Here is a 19,160-nt window from a genome sequence, read left to right as displayed (position 1 = left end):
GCAAATTTGGGAATTCTCTGCACTGAGATGGTAATTGAGCAAAGGAGCTTTGTCATCATGTGTATATATTCAACCTAAAAAACATGAAAACTATCCAATCTTCTCATTTATAATTCTAACCATATTCAAAGAGGAATTTTAAAAAGATGATCCTAAAATGTTTACGCCATATTTTCCCTCAGACAATCCACAGCAAAAATATCTACTCCTTGTTAGAGGTAGGAGTTTGGGGAAGTGATGGTGGAAAAGGACAGCCTGAACAAAGACACCTTTCAGTACTATGAGTAAGTCACAATTTCTCTATACCAAGTTTCCCACCTGTACAAGAGACTGATCCAAAAAGGCCATAAAATAGATCTCAAACAATGGCCCCCAGATAATCATACTTAAAACATCTGAGTAACAGAAGAAAAAAGGGAATAGGTTCATTCTACACAGAACTGGATTTCTTGGTCAAGTACCAGACACTAGGTCTGTCTACATAAAAACATTCCCAGGTAAATATAGGAACAGTTCATTTTAGGCCAAATAGCATACCTTAGTGAGGCTCTCATAAGAGGAAGGATTTAGTGAGCACAGCTGGAGGTATGAAGCAGCAAACCAAGTAAAAATGTCTACCCAGGCACATCATCTAGTTTATAAATATCTCCTAGGGAAAAGAAAAAAAAAGAAAAATATATACTTTTAGCAAACCTGAAGGAGAAAGATTAAAGCAAGGGATGGAAAGGGGGGAGAGAGAAAATAGTAAACATGTTCCAAGTATTATAGCCTGTCATGGAGAACAATCCTTAAACAAACAAACAAACAAAAAAAACTAAAGCAGGCTCCCAATATGAGCAAAGACATACAGATTTATTATCTTTCCCCCTTCCCCCTGTTGTTCTCTCCCATTAGACCACCAATTTCAAAAAGAGCCAAGACTTAATTAGGAACAGTTCTTTTGTTTGGTGACTGACACACCAGTTGGCTGACTACTCAAAATATCTCTCTAAAGGAAAAAAGTTACAGCAAAATGCATGGCAGATAGAAGACCACAAAGAACTTTAGTGACTGAAACCCTCAAAACAACCATATTTCATCTTCTAATTTGGGAAATCCAAGCATATAGTTCAGTAATGGAAATAAACTACATTCGGAGAAAACAGAAAATAGAGAAAAAAAAAGAGAAAACAGAAGATAGAAAGGGAGTCTGGGTCTAGAACATGGATGGCCTTGAATATCAAGCTAAACACTTAAACACTCCTCTGCTCATACTGTTCCTTCTACCTCAAATATACTCACCAACTCCCAACTCATTCCAACTGCATCTATCCTTCAAAGTCCAATTCAAACACTACTTCTTTCATAGCCTTCCTTGATCCTTCCCTCCCCAACAATTAGATGTGATCCCTCTTATAAACTGTCATATAATTGTATATCTCTCCTGAGGTACTTACCACATTCTGCTTTGTATTGTTATTTGTGTATTTGTCTTATCCCCTCTTATAAACTCGTTGATGGAAGGAATGCAGTATCTAGTTCATTCACATTTCTCAAGTTTGACCTCTTCTCTCACTAGCAACCACTTTAGGACAGGCATTCATCACCTCTCACCTCAATTATTGCAACAGCCTCCTAATTAGTCTCCCTGCCTCGAGTTCCTCCAATCTCTCCTACACACTGCTGCCAAAGTAATTTTCCTTAAACAGAGCTCTGATTATGTGAGTTCTCTACTATGTCACCTCCAGTGGCTTCCTAATGCCTCTAGGATAAAACACAAATTCCTCAGCTTTAAAAACTCTACCTACACACACACACACACACACACACCCTTGCCCTAAACTATCTTTCCAAATTCACTCACATTATTCCCCTTCCCCCATTCAAGTCAACCAAACTGGCATCTCTCTTCCTTATACGTGATACCCTATCTCCCATCTTTACTCCTTTGCACTGGCCATCCCCCAAAAGTAGAATGCATTCCCTCTACCTTAGAGTCACTCTAAGATAGTACTCAAGCACCATCTTTTTTCATGAAGCTTTTCCCAATTGCTACTGTCCTCCCTCCCAAGCCATCTTGTATTTAACCCCTTTGTATATGTATTTATATATTTAGTTCATATGTATCGATTTAGTCACATGCACTCTTTGTCTTTCCTATTAAAATGTAAATTCTTGGGGGTAAGAATTGTTCCTTTTTTTTAAGTCTCCAGCACCCAGCATAACGTCAGAACATGGTAGGTGCTTAATAAATGCTTGATTCAATGATCAATCTTTTCATATCCTCTCCCCCCAATAATATCTTGCACATAGTAAGACCTGGAGAAATATTTGCTGAATTAAAATGAATTAAGCATCAGAGGGAAGTGGACTGGGAAGCAACCAGGAAGTGAGGATAAAGAATTCAGATCAAAGAAGCCAAGATGGCCAAGTGGTTAAAAAAAAAAAAAAGCAGGGCAGCAAGATCCCTTCCACAAAATTCTTCCCAAAAAATCTAGAAAATGTACCAGACAGAATCTTGATAGGGAAATCCAGAAAAAGTTGTAGTGGGTCCTTTGTCTAGCCCAGCTTAGTATAGAGAATCAGAAAAGGTAGTCTGCAGACAGTGGCAACAGGTCAGGCCAGAAGTGCACTATATGTAGAGAGGACTGCATTGTCAAGAGAGGCTGTGTACCAGGCTACAGGAGAATCCAGACTCATATGTAGCACTGCTAGACCCATACAGAGGCACTGCAACAAGGATAGGTGCCAACTGGCAACTATGTCACCCATTACCAAATGCTAGGATAGAGAAGGAAACTTGACCAGGGGAATGGGGTCCCCAGTTAGGGAAGTCTTATTAGACTGTACAGAAAAAGGGGGAAGTTCACAAGTTGTCAGCAGCAGCAGCAGTGTGGCTCAGACCCCAAGCTGAGTGCAGGGTTTCATTTAAAGCATCTGGCCCAATCTGCAAAGGAATAACCAGAGTAGGAATCCCAGACCAAAGGGAAGCCTATACTTCTGCCACTCTGAACCAAGAGAGCTTTCCAACTGACTCATATGGGCAGAGTTTAGCAAGTCTCAATCAGACCAAAACTCAGGTCAGAGAGAGCCTAAAACAGTGGCTAAGCAATCAGATTTTGCCCTGGATCAAACCACTTTGGGAGCACTGAAAGCTTGACGTCTGTCCCTGAAATTGTGAAATAATACTATACTCAATACCCCAAGATAGCAGCAACAGGACCAGACCTTCCCTCTAGAAGTGCTGCAAAGCCCAGCCCTAACATCAAGTTGGAAGTCAGGAAGTAGGATGGAAAAATGAACAACAAAAAAAGAACCCCACTATAATGAGCTATTATGGTGGAAGGGAAGCTCAAGACACAAACAGAAAAAAATGACTACTCCAAAACATGAAGCAATACTTCAAAGGAAAAACACAGCTTGGGCTTAAAAGACTACAATTCCTGGAAGAAATTAAGCATGAGTTTAAAATGTTTTTATTAATTTAATGAGTGCTTGAGGAAAAAATAAGAAATGAAATAAGAGTTATTGAACAATGAATTGGAAAGGGAATTAACAGGTTGGCACAAAACATACAAAACCTTGCCCAAGCAACAAAAACACTGAAAACTAAGATGGACCAAACAGAAGCCAACAACTTTATGAGGCAACAATAAAGACAAAGTCAAAAAGCTGAAAAAATAGAAGGAAATATAAGGTATCTCATAGCAAAAACAAGTGACCTGGAAAACAAATAGAGAAGAAAAAATTTAAGAATTGGACTATACTACTGCCATGATCAAAAAAGAACCTAGACATCATATTTCAAACACTCTTAAAAGAAAACTGCCCAGATCTCTTAAGAGTCAGGGAGCAAATCAGAAACAGAAAAAAATCTACTTGAAATAAGCCCCAAAATGAAAACTTTCAAGAATATGACAGCCAAAATCAGAATATCCAGATTAAGGAAAATATTATAAGCAGTCAGAAAGAAAGAACTGAAATATCAAGGAGCCACAGTCAGGACCACACATAATTTAGCAGCCATCACTATAAAGAATCTGAGAATTTTGAATATGATATTCTGGAAGGCAAAGGTTATGGGCTCATAGCCAAGAATAACTTAACCAGCAAAACAGGGTACTATGCTACAGAAGGGTAAAAATGGACCTTTAATGACAAAGAGGACTTCCAAGCAATCCTGATGAAAAGAACAGAGTTGCAGAGAAACTTTTAAGTTTCAACACAGGAGTACATAAAATGGTAACCACAATAAACAATGATAAACTGCTGACGTTCAAATATGGGAAATGATACATGTTCCCTCTGAATCCTATCATCATCAGTGGTTATGGGAGTGGTTATGTCTTGATGATCTTAAGAAAAGAATGGAAAGAGGAATACTCGGGAAGGGAAAAAAAGGTTTAAAGAATATCACCTAACACAATCAGAGTACACAAGAAGGAAGGAGCAGCTGATATATGAACATCACTGTCAACTGAACTGGTCAAAAGAAAAATACACACACAGGTTTGTACAGAAATATATTTGACTCAACAGGGAAATAAGAGGGAAAGGGGAAAAAGGGAGTATGGGGAATTAGACAGAAGGGAGATTAAGGGAGGGATCAGTCTTAAGCAAAACAAATTTTAAGAATGTTTAAAAATATATTTATAGCTGTTTATGAAGTGGCAAAAAATAGGAATCCAAAGGGGGGAGGGGTGTCCCTAAACTGGGGAATAGTTGAACAAGTTATGTGTGTGCGTGTGTGTGAGAGAGAGAGAGAATAAATAATCAAAGAATCCATCTTTGAGATGGATTTGATAGAGACACAAGAATACATCAGTACACGTACACACACACACACACACACACACACACACACGCGTGCGCGCACTCATTCTACTAAGCTCATGGGTAAAGCAATGATGCTCATTATCACTAATACTAGTACATAGTCCTAGAAATTGTATTGTAGCAGAAATAGTAGTAGTACAATAGTAGAGCAGTAGAAATGTAGAAATGTAATAAATTGTAGCAATAATACAAGGAGGAAAAAAATCAAAGGAATAAACAGAAGCAAAGAAGATACAAAATTCTTGCTTTTTGCAGATAATAATGATTACTGAGACATGTCTAAAAAAAATCAACTAAAATTTAAATAAGTTTAACAAAGTTGCAGAATATAAAATAAATCCACAGAAATCATCAGTATTTCGGTATATTACTAACAAAACTCAACAGGAAAAGCTAGAAAGAGAAATCCCATTCAGAGTAGCTGGAGAAGCAATAAAATATTTGGATGTGTACCTATCAAGATACACTCAGAAATGATATTAATTCAACTATAAATACACTCTTTGCAAAAGTACAGACCAAAAAAATTGTGAAATATTAATTGTTTAGGGTGTAGAACCAATATAGAAAATGACAAAACGGATTATCTAAGTTAGCTTACTCAACGTCACAACAAACTACCAAAAGATTATTTTTATAGAACCAGAAAAAATTTATGCAGAGGAAGAAAAAGTCAAAAATTGCAAAAGTATAATGAAAAAAGTTAGAAAGAAAAAGTGTCTATCTGTAACATACCTAACTATATAACAAAGTAATAATCCTTAAAAACAATTTGATACTGTTTAAAAAAGAGGTCAATCAGTACAACAGATTAGTTACATAACATAAAGAAACATAGCGTCTGAAAAGCCCAAAGACCCCAGTAACTAGATAAAAACTGCTAGGAAAACTGGAAAGCTTTTCGGCAAAAGTTAAATATTGACCAATATTTCACACAGTATATGAAGATAAGCTCCCTCACATGAGGGTGAATCATAAACAAATTAGAGGTGCAAGGAAGAAATTACCTTTCAGATCTATAAATAAGTGAAGAGTTGATGACTAAACAAGGGATAGATGGCATCACAAAAAATAAACTGGGCAATTTTGAAAATATAAAATTTAAAAATTTTTGCACAAACAAATCTAATATAGTTAAAATCAGAAGGGAAACCATTAAGTGGGAAAATTTTTTTTTGCAGAAAGTTTCTCTGATAATGGCTCATATCCAAAATTCATACAGAATTGATTTAAATTTATAAGAGTCATTCCCCAATGGACTAATGGTCAAAGGATATGAGAAGGCACTTTTCAAAAGAAGAAATCCAAACTATCAACAACTACATTAAAAAATGTTCCAAATCATGAATAATTATAGAAATGCAAGTTAAAGTAACTTTAAAATCATTCCCCCCACACACACCCATCAGATTGACAAAGATGACAAAATAAGAAAACATCTACTGCTGGAGGGGATGGGGGGAAACAGGTAGGCCAATGCCCTGTTGGTAGAGCTATAAATTGGCCCAGCCATTCTGGAAAGGAATTTGGAACTGTGCCCCCAAATCTCCTACACTATGCATATCATTTGGCCCAGCTATACATTTACTAGTAGGCCTATCTCCCAAAGAGAAAAATAAAAATTAAAAAAAAAGCAGTTATTTTCATAGTAGCTAAAAACTAAGGGGAGTACCATCCACCTGGGGACTGGTTAAACAAATTATGGTATATGAATTAATAAAATATTACTGTGTTTAAAAAAATGGAGTTTCAGAGAAAATTGGGAAGATCTCTATGAACTGATGCCAAGTGAAGTGAGAACTAGATGAACAATTTAAATAATGACATTATAGAGAAAAACAATTTTAAAAGACTTCAGAACTCTGATCAATACAATGACAAACTATAAGTCCAGAGAACTGAAGATGAAACATACATTTTTGGACATGGCCAATGTAGAATTTTGATTTGTTGGACTGTGTATCTGTCACGAGGATTTTACTTTTCAGTTTTTTTATAATTCAAGAGAGTGCTAGACAATAAATACAAAAATTAAAATTAGCTTGAACAATTTTATGATACTCCTTGAGATAATACTGCAAACCTGGGATATCACAAAAACAAGTTTGGAACCAGAAAACAGACTTAAGTAACGAGTCTCTTAAATATATGGAACACCACTATGATGTTAAGACTGCTATAACCCCAGTTTTAGGAAAATCCTAGATTTCAGAGCTATAAAGGGACCACAAATTTATAGTCAGGAGGGATCTTAGAGGCCATCTAGTCCAATTCCCTCAAATTACTGACTAGGCAACTGAAGCCCAGAGAAGTTAAGGGACTTGCCACAGCCAGAAAGGTAGCAATGGCAGGGCTGGGATTTGACAGCCCTTAATTCCAAACCCAGAGAGCCCTTTCCACTGTTCCCTCCTGCATGAACTTCAACGTCATCTAGTCCAACCCTTTTGTTTTTACTGCAAAAGAGAAATCTGAGGCTCAGATAGGTTAAGTGACTTGCCAAGGCTAAGCAAAGCCTATTTAACCTAGGGGGTGGAATTAACCCATTCCTAAACTGCCAACTCTAGCCTCTCTCCATAAAATAACCTAGTGATCCCATAAGCAAATCAGGAAAGCAAGGAATAGTTTACCTGTCAGATCTATGGAGAAGAAAAGGAAAAGGAAGAATTTATGCCCAAACAAAAGATAGAGAACATTGTAAAATGCAAAATGGATGCAAAATGAATAATTCTGTTTACTTTAAATTAAAAAGTTTTTGCACAAAGCCAATGCAACCAAGATTAGAAGGAAAGCAGAAAGCTGGGAAACAATTTTTACTGTCAGTGTTTCTGATAAAGGCCTCACTTCTAAAATATATAGAGAACTGAGTCAAATTTATAAGAATACAAGTCATTCCCCAATAGTTAAGTGGTCAAAGGATATGAACAGGCAGTTTTCAGATGAAAAAATTAAAGCTATCTATATAGTCATATGAAAAAATGCTCTAAATCCCTATAGATTAGAGAAATTCAAATTAAAACAACTCTGAGTTACCACCTCATACCTATCAAATTGGCTAATATGACAGAAAAGGAAAATGATAAATGTTGGAGAAGATGTTGGAAAATTGGAACACTAATGCATTGGTGGTAAAGTTGTGAACTAAGCCACCCATTCTGGAAAGCAATCTGGAACTAAGCCCAAAGGGCTATACAACTGTGCATACCCTTTGATCCAGCAATACCACTACTAGGTCTATATCGCAAAGAGATCATAAAAAGGGAAAAGGACCCACATGTACAAAAATATTTATAGCAGCTCTTTTTGTGGTGGCAAAGAACTGGAAACTAAAGGGATGCCCTTCGATTTGGGAATGGCTGAACAAGTTGTGGCATATGAATATAATGGAATACTATTGTGCTATATGAAATGAAGAGCAGGCAGATTTGAGAAAAACCTGGAAAGACTTACATGAACTGATGCTGAGTGAAGTGAGCAGAACCAGGAGAACATCGTACACAGTAACAGCAACATTGTGCAATGATCATCTATGACAGATTTAACTCTTCTCAGCAAAGCAATGATCTAAGACAATTCCAAAAGACTCAAGATGGAAAATGCTATCCACATCCGGAGAAAGAACTATAGAGTCTGAATGCAGATTGAAGCTTACTATTTTCTCTCTTTTTTTTTGTTTTTTTCTTTCTCATGGGCTTTCCCTTTTGTTCTGATTCTTCTTTTACAACATGACTAACATGGAAATATGTTTAATATGATTTTAAGTGTATAGCCTATATCAGATTACTTGCTGTCTTGGGGAAGGGGGAAGGAAAAAAGAGAGGGAAAAAAATTTGGAACTCAAAATCTTATAAAAGTGAATATTAAAAATTATCTTTACATGTAATTGGAAAAAAATAAAATACTATTATGTGGGGAAAATAAAATAACCCTTAGCCCATACATAAATCTGCTCATGTAAGGATCTCAGATTTGAGCATTCTAGGTCATACTTCTACTCCAAGGTTCAAATATGCTCCGGTGGTCTTCCCTAGGCTTTAGAAACCACAGCTGCTCACATGCAAACACACATACAGCCTCCAAACATCATGTTAGTATTTAGTTCTTAGTATGCTTGTTAGTCTTTCATTCCCCCAACTAAGCTCCTTTTTAAAAATAACCATTGCTTCTTTGTTTCTCCCACAGAATATAGCACAGTGCAAGTTACAGTGGTGCTCCATATATATTTATTGACTGCTTTGGACCCTTACTTTTTATTCATAATAAGCAAAATGGTTTAATCTTAAAAAGAATGAGAACTGCAAGCAGGTGGCCCACAAAGTATAAACTACAGTAGACACAATATCCTTCCTAAGGACAAGACTGGCACTGGAGGATTAAGGGAAGACATGTAGCTGCAGCCAGGAGAGGTAGCATCAACTACAGCAGACACAACATCCTTCCCAAGGTCAGGATTGCCCCTGGACAGGGAAGGAAAGCTAGTCACCTCCTCATTGATTTCTCTGTCCTTGAATTTTCACTCTGACCACAAATCACCATCTCCCCACCTCCTGTTATGGAGACCAATCTCTGTTCATGCTCTCCCTTCTCCTGTGCTGCTGAAGAAATCACGGAGTTTGAAACTGATGGGGTGCTTGGGTGCTTGTGCTTCGACCTCAGTTTTTAAAAACATCACATTTCTCCCTAGCCTCAAAACACAATCCCTGACAGTTTTCTCCCCAGCCCAAGGACACTATGCCTAGCAATAACTCATGAGTGGGCTCCAGTAAGACAAACTACCTTTTCTCCCAATAACTCATAAGCAGGTCCCCAGTAAAATAAACTATTTTTCCCCATGACAAGAACAAGCTGACCTCTGAAGAAATTTTCCTGCAAAAACAAGACTATCTTGTAACCACAGAATTATCATGTATTGATTTCCAAAGCCGTCATATTCAATCCTGAGGTCAAGCTATCCACGTCAACTCTCAAAGCTTTCTCACTACTGACATAACAGACCAAAAGTACACCCGAGAAATCCCTCCCCCTGGTTTCTAGTAGTGAATGATGCCTGTGACTAAGGTTGTAAGTTATCACCTAATTAGCATATCTGCCAGATAATCCACTACTTTTCCTATATAAGCTTTAGCATCATTCCTGTTAAGTTGCAGGTTCCTTAAATACTCTTGCCCATTGAAAAGTGTAACAATAAATCTTTGCCACCTTCACTTAAAGAATGCTTGAGTCCATGAATTCATTCCAGACTAGTCTCTCCTTCAGTCCTTGAGGAGTTCCAGAAAGTCTCCCTCAAACCTCATCAAAACCTCCATAAACCTTGTCTCTCAACACAGTGAGCAGGGCAGGGCAGCAGCAGCACAGAAATTCAGGGTACATTGCAGAAGTTTCAATGATTCTCCTATTCGCAACTACCAGGCAACTAAGACATCAGGACTGGCTCCTTCCAGCCATTCTCCTCTGAGGTCTCAGAAACCTCAGCTCTCCCCAGACTTCTTGGGGCAGAAGAATATTTCTCTCCTTTCAACCAGATATGAAGAAAAATTCAAAGAGATACCAGCCAAAGAATCCCAAAAAAAAGTTGCTGACTATATCAGAGATGCTTCTCCAACTCTGTCTTGGCAAAAACCTCTTTCAGAATCAAGCTAGTGAAACAGCAAACCATTGGAGAAAATGTTTATTGTCAGTAAATCAAATTACAAATAGGTGTGTGATGCTAAAGAATTTTGTTCTGTTGTAGATAAGATGATGGAGAAAGAAAAAGGATAAAATTCTATAAAGTGATCTCAAGCAATAGATTTCTGATATGAGATTTGGTTTCTATTCAAAAGAATTCCAGAGGGTACTGATAACTGTACAGAATCACTCATATAGGATAGGTAAAAATTCATTGCAGGCCAAGAAGAAAGTATCCCTGATTTACGCTACTAACTACGGGATATCACCTTGTTTGAAAGAGATCAGAACGCTACAAATTTTTGGTACTCTGCTAAACAAAAAATTCATCAACAAACACTATTTATTTTCAAGTGTGTTACAAAGAAAACTACTTTAACCTTACGAAGCTGAAAAACAGACAGCTCCAACCAGGCATGAAAAATAGTAGAATTGAGGGAACATCATAGCACTAAGTTCTACTTGTTTTCCTTCTGAATGTTTCAGAGTAGCCTGTTGCTCACCTCACACCACCAGTAAAGAGCCTGTAAGCACTTTTAGTTAGTACCACAATTTGGCAGCAACAAAATATATCATCTTTGAAATAAGATGGTACAGCCAGAGTAAGTCCTAGGCAAAATTATTAAAGTTTGTCTTTGGTGCCTCCCAACATCCCCCAATTAAAGCTACTTTCCTCTCTTCTGTCACTGCCCCTACTGCCACCAAAACCACCATAGAAAGGGCTATACTGAATCCCAAGCATGTCCTTAGCTGACTGCCAATTAATTCCTGGGGTGAATTTCTGCCATATCTCTCTGAGAGAACTACACATCCCTTTTGGAGACTGAAGGACCAGTAGGATCATGAAACTATGCCAAAGACAGGAGAATGGGGGAGTGCAATCTAAGAAAGCTGCCTCAAACCTCAAAAACTAAGGAGTAAAAGGAAGGGTTTGGTGGAGGTGGAATCAGGTATAAATTTATGGGTAGGTACTACGATTACCATCCCATTCACTGCACCGCCCAGCCATCCATCCATCCATCCATCCATCCATACACACACACACACACACACACACACACACACACACACACATACACACTCTCTCTCTTTCTCTCTCTCTCTCTCTCTCTCTCTCTCTCTCTCTCAGGAAGTAAAAAAAAAAAAAAAGAAGAAAACCCCAGTTTAGCACTTAATTGCTCTCTAGTTTCTAAGAGTTAATTTTGTTTCCCCAAACAAGGTCCTTACGGGCAAGATCCCTCATCCTATAAGCTCCCTCTTTCTAACATCTACCAGCACAAAGCTGGGAATCTATATATATGGCAAGTACTGAATAAATAACTAATGAACTGATTGATAAGTAGCAGTTTCAAGTAGTTGTGCTATGAGTGATTTTTAAAATAATCAAGGATTCTAGCTAAAGATAACTACCATACTAATCAAACACATATTTTAGGGCTTATAAATAGCCTTAACGATGTATTTAGGCAAGGAAACAACTTTGATGACCAAACTTAGCTTGGTTAAAAGTCTGAAAGGTATATATGGCAAGGTGAGAATGCAGAGTATCCATAACCCAGAGATAGCTGTTGCCTGGCCCTGCCAAAACTTCAAGAGGCTTTAAAGTGAGATGGGTCAAAGTACTTCATATCATCACCATTTCCTTTTCTTCTTTAAAAATGTTCAAATCCTGTCCAGCAGTGATCCCATGACTCAGCAAGCATCCCAAGGGAGATGGTTTGCAGCTGATGATGCACCCTCTCCCTCAAACCTTAAAACCTGACTTTTGGCAGCAATCAATGTCAACTGAGAAAAAAGGTTTTCTAAGGGAGTACCTTCAGACAGAGCAGGCAGCAGTTTGGATGCTAGATTCTCAGCCGAAAACTATGAAGAAAAGGAAAGAGGATTTCAGACCCACTTACCTGGTCCAGAAAAGACTTTGGCCTTGTATCCACACCCTAGCTGAAAAGCCTTGTCTAGTCTAAGAGTATTCAGGTGCCAAGGGAACAAAGCATTATAAAGTGGTGACTCCTTCCTAAAGTAACCTGTAGTATCTGTCCTGATTAGTCACCAATCAAGGAAATCACATAGAAAACTATATGGCCTTTGAATGGGAACCCTTATTTCCCAAAGACTTCCAAATCCACCAACTAAACAAATACCAGCTAAACAGAAACATCACAACAAAGTGACACATTCTAAAACCATGGCTATCTATGGGCATTCCCAAATATTGCAATTCTAAACAAGCGATCATCTCTCTGAGAGTCAGGGGGCGTCCTTATTCCCAGTTTCTCTTAGGCAAGTAAGCTCTTATTCTATTTTATTTTTAAATGCCAGGCAACTGACATCAAAATGACAAATGAAACTGCCTCTATCTTTACATCTGGGAGACAGTTAATAGGCCAAAATGTGATGGAAGAGTCAGGTGATAGGATGGGAGTGTAACTCCTCTAACCTGACCACTATCTATGGTATTTTACTTGTTTGCTCACGGCAACTCTGAAATCTATTTCCTCTGCCTCACCAACACTACTTCCCCATTCTCAAATAAAGCCAACACATGGCTGGATGGTACTACTGTTCTGCTGAAAATATTCCTCAAAATAAATTAATTAATAAATATCACAAAATGCATATTTATTGCAAGCAGTATGGCAAAACAATGTACAAGATACCCCCAAATAGAAACCCATACAGAACAAGTGGCCTTTTCAAATGCTGTAATTCACATATCGCACACAAAGAGAAACATCAACATTCATGTATCTGTCAAAAATTGGACTGCTGAGCTTTTCCTTTTGCTATAAAAAGATAAACACCAAACCCTGCATGACAAAATGAGAAATAGGGCCTAGAATATAGAAGTCACTGTTTTATTAAGGACCTCATAATAGATCTAACCCAAAGGATCTAAAGGCAGAATAGGACCAAACTCCAACACAAATAATGCCCATAGTTAAAAGTTCTGAAAGCACACATTTTAGAAGGCCAAGTACTGCCAGCCTACATGCAAAAGAGGATTCTACTCAACCCAAAAAAAAAAAAAAAAGATTTTTGCTCTTAAGCAAGGTTCAGAACTTACTAAAAATAAGAGAGCTTTAGATCTGGAAAGGGACCTGAGAGATCATCTACACAGGAAGAAACAGACATAGAAAAGGAAACCAACTTGCTCAGAATTATACAGCTATTCTGTGGCAGAGCTTAGAATAGTACCTGAATCTTGAAACCTGGCCCATTGCTCTTTCCACTACACTACAGAGAGTAAGAAAGAATAACGGAGACACAGGAAAATAAAGAGGAAGGCAAAAGAGAAATTTTTTAAAAATCCCCAAATAACGACAAATTGCATGATTCTAAAATGACTATTTGCAATTTTGTAGATGAATTTTCTACATGAAAACAGTCATAATGAATTACTTGTTAATATGGAAAACAAGGAAACTGGAATAACTTCATCTAGAACATTACAATGCTTAACCCACTTCAAGGAATATGGATTAACATTAACAAGATCTCTATCTAGGACTCACCCAGCTGCTATAGGTTCTCAGGCCCCATTCAAACCTAAGGACTTTCTCTCCAGCTCAGCTCCACCAGGTTCTCCAGGCGCTGTCACTCACAGAATCCAATTCTTGCCTCCTGGTTTCAAGCTCCATGTACGCTATTAGGGTCTTGCCGAGGGCAGCTGCCAAGAGTGAGTAAAGATGTAGATTCATGCCATGTATTAGATTCCTCCAGTCTCTCCAGAAGGAAAATATCTTGTGCTTATTTATGCCTCCAGTGTCTCACTATAAGAACCTGCGTTCACCTCCACACCACAGTGAGGAATCAAACATCACACCAGCAGAGAAGCTATGCCAGATGTTACCAAACTGGGATGGCTTCCAATATGGGCCTGGTGAGGAACTGTCAACCAAGGATATGTCTAACTAAGGGGAATAGCTTATTACCACATGTTTCCCTGTCTAGTAATTTATTCTAGCCAAAGCAATTCATTTATGAGTTGTAGTCTATAATGCACTAAGGCATGGAAGAGTGGTGCTTCTGCCATCAGTAGATCATAGATATTCTGAAGTATTTATTTATGAAGCTATCTGCTTCAAACTAATCTTTTTTCCCAAGTTCCAGTTCTAAGTTTCTCCAGTTGTCCCCGATGTCACTGATCTCTGAACAACCTCTTCCACAACACATGTACTCACAACCACTTAACCATTCATTTATTTCAATCCCAAACAGTATCATTACAGGTTGGTACAGAAAACAAAGTAGGGACTAAGAGGCAAGATGTCTGGATTTTTGGTCTTATCTCTCTCTGTCTGTCCAAGACCATGGGCAAATCTGGATCTCATCTGTCAAATGAGGAGATACAAACAGAATAAGGTCCTTAACCCCCAAGATGTCTGTGGATGGATTCCAGGGGTTCCATGAAATTAGATAGGAAAAAAAAAAGTACATCTTTATTTCAACAGAATTGGTTTCTCTTGAAATCTTGTGTATTTAAAAACATAATTCCAATAAGGGGGTCTGCAGACTTTACCAGACTGTCAAAGGGGTCCATGATGCAAAAAAGGTTTAAACATTAAAAGGTTTATATATTTTAAATCTTTTCCAATCCTAAAATTCTCTGATAAGTCAATCAACAAGAATTTATTAGGCACCAACTATGTGGCAGGCACTGTGCCAAGCGATGGAGATACAAGAAAGACAGAAGACAGTCCCCATCCCCAAGGAGCTGAAGATCTAATAGGGAAGACAAAATGAAAACAACTAATTGTTTTGGGGTACCACAAAGCATGCCCATATAAGATGCAAACTTAATAAATGTTATGTGTGTTCTGACTTCTCCACCTACTGGCCATCCCTGTCTATCTCCCTCTTCTGGGGCCTCCCTTTTCCCTGAGACACAACAATATTGATATTAGACTAATTAATAACCCTACAATGGTCTCTAAGTGTTCAAGTGAAAGGAGTCAATCGATGAGGCAAACTCTATTGTTTTCTTATTTTAAGAAATTGTCAGTCACTCCAACCTTTAGCAAAAACCACTCCCCATCAACATCGAGGAAAGACTCTCCACAAGCAAAAAGATAACGACTCGATAAAGTCTCAGATTATGGTCAGCATTTTTCAGTAATAAAGTATTTTTAAATTAAGGTAGGTACATTTTTTTAGACATACTACTATTACAGATTTAGGCTATAGTATAGTATAAACGTAACTTTTATATGTACTGAGAAACCAACATATTTGTGGGATTCGCTTTATTGCAATGGTCTAGAACTGAATACAAAGTATCTCAAAGGCATGCCTGTATCTTGTTTGTACATAGATGTTTACACATGTTGTCTCCCCCATTAGAGCACCTTGAGAGTAGCAGCTGTCTTTTGCCTTTCATTACATCTCCACCTCTGAGCACAATAGCTGGCACATAGATACTTATAAATCTTTACTTACTGACTCAAGTGAAGAGACATGAGACAGGAAGACCAACCAAAAGGCTACTGCAATAGTCCAGGTGTGAGGTGATAAGGGCATGCACCAGAGTGGCAGTAGTTAGAAGACAGAAGGGGGCATATATAGTAAAGATATAACAAAGATAAAACCAAAAGATGGGGGGGAGGGGAGTAGGTTGAGATTGAGGATGACACTTAGGTTGTGATCCAGGTGAATGGTAGGACAGTAGTGTCCTCAACAGTAACAGAGAAGTTCAGAAGACATGAGAAGGAGGGCATGGAAGAAAAGGGTTCCATTTTAGATATGTTAAAGCTTAAGATGTCTATATGACATCTAGTTCCAGTTCCGTTAGTCCAATAAACAGAGAGAGGGTCTGAGATGTGAGACTGGATATTAGGAGGGAGGTTAGGAATGGATATGTAGATTTGCAGATTAAGAATCACCAAGGGGCAACTAGGTGGTGCAGAGAGTAGAGCACAGGCCCTGGAGTCAGGAGGACCTGAGTTCAAATCCAGCCTCAGACACTTGACACATGTACTAGCTGTGTGACCTTGGGCAAGTCACTTAACCCCAATTGCCCTGCCAAACCCCGCCCCCCCAAAAAAGAATCATCAGCAAGTGAATGAAAATTGAATCACCTGAAGCTAACAAGACCACCAAGTGAAATGGTATAAAGGGAGAAGAGAAGGGGTCCCAGGGCAGAGGCCAGGGGACTGACACCTGCCGTGAGCCAACATGACCTGGACAAAAATCTAGCAAAGGAAACAGGGAAGAGTCACTTAGACAGGTAAGAGGAGAACCAGGATAGAAACCTATAGAGAATCATAGAAATAAGTTACTGTTACCAAAATAAGTTATTTACCTGTCAACTTTCTACCAATAAGCCTCTGCAGCCTTAGCTAAGCTGGTCCTTCAATTATGGTCTATCACCTAAATCACATCCCAAAACCAAAGATTTCAAATACCTGCATCAAATCAATCTTAAAGAGCCTTGCATACAAAAGCCTGTAAATAAACGTTTTCATTGAATTTATTTTAATAAAGTCCAATCCCCTTCTACATTAGCGCTAATTACACTACCAAACCCTCCAACCATTTCTTCACATCCACTGAAGATTTGGCTCCCAACATGAGCCAAAAAAAAAAAAAGCGACCAAATCCCTCCTCCCCCAACAAAAACACTTCCACAAAACCAAGATTCACTAAGTCTGTAGAATTGGATAGCCCCCTAAAATTCTAACTCGCTAGGCCACTGACCCAAGCTCTCTAAGCTCTAAATACCTCCTCTCAACACTGACCTGCACCTGCCCAATCCAATCCCAGCTAGAAGTGAATGGGCCTCAATGTACACTAGCTCCTAGAAAGAGTTCATACTAAAATTCCCTAAACCTTGGTTGTCCTGCCACAAGATCATGCTCCACTCCCCCAGATCTCTGTATGCTGCACATTGTCACCTTAGGGAGGGGCAATAAGACAATCCAAATAATCAGACCAGTCAAAAAGCCCACTGAAGATGGACACTCTACCAATAGAGTTTGGATCCTGAGAGTTGGGTGAGGAAGCAAGTCCACAAGAGATAGAGTAGAGTAGGTGGTCATTCACCTTACCTCTTCCAATCCAAGATGCTGCCATGAGCTTGTACTGATGTTCATGTATGACCCACATTTTATGGACATCGATACACGCCCTTCACCATCACCTCAAACCTCTACTTTCTGGTGAAAGGTTGTAAAGGACTGTGATGAAACTCCAGCTATCGTGACAGGCTATGTGCTTAAGTGGACTGACTCGAGGATTAGGAAACAGTACTCCTAGCCCACAGGAGCCCCAAATGGAAGTGAATGCAACCTGGGACAAAGTCAAAACCCCACTGCCCAAGGACCATGACCTTCGGGCCTGGCCCTAAGGAAGCTGGTCTGGTTTCCTTCTCTAGGTAGTTGGTGGAGATTTAGGGTTTTTTGTCCAGAAATCTGGTGCCCCCTCTGGCCTACCCAAGAATTGTTCCAACCCCCATAAGCAGCCCCAGAAATGGCCAAATCTGTGTGTGAAGAGGAGCCTCTGCGATGACCTCCGTCAGGTCAGGCTGGGTCTGCAGCCAATATTCCAAACTGAAAGAGTGCCCCCCACCCCGACAGACGGTCGGACAGACAGACAGACAGGCAGGCAGGCAGACATGCACCGCCCCACCACTCACTTCCCCACTCTTGGGCCCACCCGGATCGAGCAGCACTGGCATCTGGAAACAGGATGTGATTTACCTGACACAGCGCTGCCTTTCCCGAAGTCACCCTAGGAGCAGTCTGTCTGTCGGTCTATCCCAGGTCTAGCAGAAGAGCCCCCGGAGGCGGTGACTTCCTCCCAGCCCAGCAGGGCCGTGCACCCCTCGGGGCCCCCCGATGCCAGGCTGCCCCGGACGCACGCTGCCCGGCTGGGCGCCCCCCGGGGTCCATGTGGGCAGGGTCGGTGTGCGGGCGCTCCGTGCCGCCCGCGGGGCGCCCGCAGAGGTGCTGTGGGGGCTAGGGAAGGGGCTGGTCGGCGGGCATGCCCGCAGCGGCGGCGCGCGGGCTCGGGGGCAGCACGGGGCTGCCGGCGGACCGGGGGCGGCTCGGTCGGGCATCAGGCCCGCCGGCGGGGAAGACGGCCGAGCGGGATCGGTCCTGCTGGCGGGGCGGGCCGCGGCGCAGCGCCGCGCCTCGGCGGGCTCCCCGGCGGGGCCGGACCCGGGGCGGCGGTGACGGCGGCGGCGTGCTCCTCTCCCCCTCCCCGCGCCCGGCCCCCCGGCCCGCGGCCACTTACCCTGGCGGCGGCGGCGGCAGCGGCGTCAGGCCCGGGCTCGGCCGCTCACTAAGTCCCCAGCGCCGGCAGCGGGAGCCACAACATGGCGACGGCGGTGGCGGGCGGGGCTGCGGCTCCGGGGGCGGAGCGGGGGCGGGAGCCGGACGGGCGGCGGGCCCTGGCTGGGGCGGCCCGGCGGGGAGGGACGTTGAGCGGGAGGAGGGGAGATGAAGGGCAGCAGGGAGGCAGGCCGGCGGGCGGGCGGGCCGCCCACTCCCAACCGGGGCTCCCGGCCGCCCGGCGTCTGCTCAGCCGCGCAGGGGCCGCCCCCGGCCTGGGCCCCGGCCTCTCCATGCCGTGGCCCGGCCCGGCCCTGCCCGCTTGGGCCCGGCCGCCCCGCCGCACTGCACGGCGCCGCGCCCTGCTCCGCCTTGCCCCGGCCCTAGCCCCGGCCAGCAGCCGCCGCCGCC

General features: G+C 41.1%; 1 protein-coding gene across 5 annotated transcripts in view; it reads right to left on the bottom strand.

Annotated features, from left to right (window-relative positions):
- The window catches only part of ZNF592 (zinc finger protein 592), a 70,260-nt gene extending 51,439 nt beyond the window's left edge, over positions 1–18,821 (bottom strand). Inside the window, exons 1-3 of one of the 5 annotated variants that reach the window (XM_036735600.1) lie at positions 18,712–18,821; positions 13,992–14,146; positions 538–649 (exon numbers count right to left, since the gene is read on the bottom strand). The gene's annotated coding sequence lies outside the window, so the exon portion shown is untranslated. Of the gene's footprint in view, positions 1–537; positions 650–13,991; positions 14,147–18,173; positions 18,191–18,711 lie in introns of those variants that run through there. The other 4 variants (XM_036735601.1, XM_036735603.1, XM_036735602.1 and 1 more) reach the window with 4 other exon arrangements.
- Between the last annotated feature and the right edge of the window lie 339 nt (positions 18,822–19,160).

This window comes from Trichosurus vulpecula, chromosome 8, assembly GCF_011100635.1.
Source record: "Trichosurus vulpecula isolate mTriVul1 chromosome 8, mTriVul1.pri, whole genome shotgun sequence".
NCBI classification, from domain to species: Eukaryota; Metazoa; Chordata; class Mammalia; order Diprotodontia; family Phalangeridae; genus Trichosurus; species Trichosurus vulpecula.
The sequence above is the reverse complement of the archived record's forward strand: the minus strand, read 5'-3'. Positions and strand labels throughout refer to the sequence as shown.